Here is a 3,687-nt window from a genome sequence, read left to right as displayed (position 1 = left end):
AAACCTTTAATCTAAGTCCAAAAATTCCCTGAGTAAGAACTATTGGATCATCACTTATTCAATGAATAGATATAAGAAAAAATCCAAATAAACGTTTGTCCTTTGATAAAAAAGGGATAAGCGGCAGTTTGAAAGAATCAAAATCTTTCGATTTATTATAACTTCTAACTCCTTGAAAAAATTTTTTAAGTCCGGTTGCGGGGTCTAAATATTAAGTATGAATCATAGTTCTAATACTTTAGAATCCATTTTATATATTCCATTCCGTGCTCCAGATACTAGCATAAATATCCGACGGGGTAAAACCATCTCTATCAAGATGACAGACTCACTCTCTGTACTATCAATAGGATCAATTATAACAAGTCACACACTCATATTCCGGAAATACAGAAGAAAAGAAATTCCACGATCGAACTAAACTACCAAACAAAAATCGAATGGGCTAAAAATCTAAGACCCAAGTGCTTCACTTTGTATTGAAAAACTAGTTAGTCGGTTCTTGTGAATCTAATTCATAGAAATTCCGTCCAGTAAAATGGAAGAATTATAAATCTCCAAAATAATAGATAGAAATATCGCAAATAGGGCCATTGCAACACCCATCAAAGGAGTAGTTCCCCAACCAGGAGCTACTTTACCATATTCCGAATTCAAAGGTTTCAATAAATTCCCTACAATAGTTCGTCTTGGACCAGATCTAGAACTACCCTCAACAGTTTGTGTAGCCATAAATCCTATTTTTTATTCATTGAGATCTGTTGACTTTGTATACCATTCCGCTGTAAATAAATGATCTTATCCTAGATCCATTTTGGTCTTGAAATTATATAATTATATAATAATGGAAACAGCAACCCTAGTTGCCATCTCTATATCTGGTTTACTTGTAAGTTTTACTGGGTACGCCTTATATACTGCTTTTGGGCAACCCTCTCAACAACTAAGAGATCCATTCGAAGAACATGGGGACTAGTTGAAGTAATGAGCCTACCAATATTGGTAGGCTCATTACTTCAATTGAGATAATGAAAAATCATTTCGTCTTTTTAGTTGGAACTTTAGGTGGTTCTCTAAAAAAGATAGCGAAAAAAATAATTCCTAAAGTAGAAACTAAGAGGAATGTATAAACCAATGCTTCCATGGATTTGATCGTGGTTTACAATTATAGCTTTCATACCTGTTTATGTGGGATCGTCTCTCGGATAAAGAAAAAGAAGGAACAAGAGTAAAAGAAAAGGTAGCAATTCAAATCAAGATTTATCCGGTTCCCTATGGCAAATTCCAATCACAAAAAGAAAATAAAGTCCAAAAGGAACAAAACAATGTTGTATCAGACTACTTGTCTTCTTGTAGTTGGATCTCCAAGTTTTTGGAATGTTCCAAATTCTACTTGAGCATCCAAATCTGGGTCGATACCAGCAAAAACATCTCTGAACAAGGTTCTAGCACCATGCCAAATATGTCCGAAAAAGAAGAGCAGAGCAAACGAAGCATGTCCAAAAGTAAACCAACCTCTCGGACTGCTACGAAAAACACCATCAGATTTCAAAGTAGCACGATCTAATTCAAAAATTTCACCCAATTGAGCACGTCTAGCATATTTTTTCACAGTAGCAGGATCACTATAACTAACTCCATTGAGTTCGCCACCATAGAACTCAACAGTTACACCTACTTGTTCGACACTATATTTCGATTCCGCCCTTCGAAAAGGAACATCGGCTCTAACAATTCCGTCTCCGTCTACCAAAACAACCGGAAATGTTTCAAAAAAAGTAGGCATACGACGTACAAAAAGTTCACGCCCCTCTTTATCTCTAAAGATAGGGTGTCCTAACCACCCAACAGCTATTCCATCCCCATTGTCCATTGAGCCCGCTCTAAACAATCCCCCTTTTGCCGGATTATTGCCAATGTAATCATAAAAGGCTAATTTTTCGGGAATTTTAGACCAAGCTTCTGATAAACTTTGATTTTCGGCTAGCCCAGCACCAACTCTTCGATATATTTCTTGCTGGAAGTATCCCTGATCCCATTGATAACGAGTGGGACCAAATAATTCAATCGGCGTAGTTGCTGAACCATACCACATAGTTCCAGCAACAACAAAAGCTGCAAAAAAGACAGCAGCGATACTACTGGAAAGGACGGTTTCAATATTTCCCATACGCAATCCTTTGTACAGACGTTGGGGTGGACGGACACTAAGATGGAAAAGGCCCGCTAATATGCCCAATGTCCCTGCTGCAATATGATGAGAGGCTATTCCCCCTGGAACAAAAGGATCAAAACCTTCCACACCCCATGCGGGATTTACGGATTGTACCCTTCCGGTTAGTCCATAAGGATCGGACACCCATATTCCAGGACCATACAATCCTGTTACATGAAATGCGCCAAAACCAAAACAAGCCACCCCTGAAAGAAATAAATGAATTCCAAAAATTTTAGGCAAATCCAAAGAAGGTTTTCCTGTACGTTCATCACAAAAGATTTCTAGATCCCAATATACCCAATGCCAGATAGCCGCCAAAAAGCACAAGCCGGAAAACACAATATGTGCCCCGGCCACACCTTCGTAACTCCAAATACCAGGATTCGTTATAGTCCCTCCTGTGATACTCCAACCACCCCATGAATTGGTTATTCCTAAACGAGTCATGAAGGGTATAACAAACATACCTTGTCTCCACATTGGGTCAAGAACAGGGTCAGAGGGATCAAAAACGGCTAATTCATATAGAGCCATCGAACCGGCCCAACCAGCAACCAGAGCTGTATGCATTATATGGACAGAAAGTAAACGGCCGGGATCATTTAATACGACGGTATGAACACGATACCAAGGCAAACCCATGAAAATACCTCTTATATCAACAAAAAATGGACACTATGTAACTTTATTGCACTGTAAAAAACTATACTATGGACCGTCTCTTTTTAGTGGATTATCTCGGGTAAAGGATTAATATTTGTTCTAGTTTTTTAGTAATAACGGAAGAATTCTATTCGTAGGAACAAAAGAAGCAGATCTATTCTATACCCGATAAGTAACAATACGCAATGGTGGAGAGGGGGGTTGACCGTATTTTATATGAGTGTTTATATCTTTATATCAGTGAATGCAGACATATTTGTTCAGCACTCAAAGAACCAGAAGAACCTATTCATAAGAATTTTCCTTTAGTCACTCGGTCTTCCTTTTGTATTTAGGATTTTTTTTTACGAATTTATTCAATCTATATTCAATCTATAAATAAAATATGATAAAGACCAATCATTATTAAGACAATAAACCCATTGTTACGTTTCCGCATCAAAGCGAGATATACTACTTAATTCAATTCTTTTTTTATTTAATGCCTATTGGTGTTCCAAAAGTACCCTTTCGAAGTCCTGGAGAGGAAGATGCATCTTGGGTTGACGTATAGTGCGACTTGTCAGATATATTGGGTCATATGGGATTTCCCCGTTCTCTCCCCCGATCGAGATATCCTCTCTTTCACCCCAAAAAAGATTGATTGAATCGGCAAAAATTTGGAGCGTGAAGTATGTAATTAGATCTTTTTTTGGGGGGATATCCAGATTAATATTAGAAATTTACAATAATTTATGGTTTGCTTGGTTGGACCAATAAAATGAAGCATCCAGGCTCTGTTTAAAAAAAAACCAAGTGGTAATATA

This window comes from Neltuma alba, unplaced genomic scaffold (assembly GCF_004799145.2).
Source record: "Neltuma alba isolate B1F8T4 unplaced genomic scaffold, ASM479914v2 tig00000610_pilon, whole genome shotgun sequence".
Lineage (NCBI taxonomy): Eukaryota > Viridiplantae > Streptophyta > Magnoliopsida > Fabales > Fabaceae > Neltuma > Neltuma alba.
The sequence above is the reverse complement of the archived record's forward strand: the minus strand, read 5'-3'. Positions refer to the sequence as shown.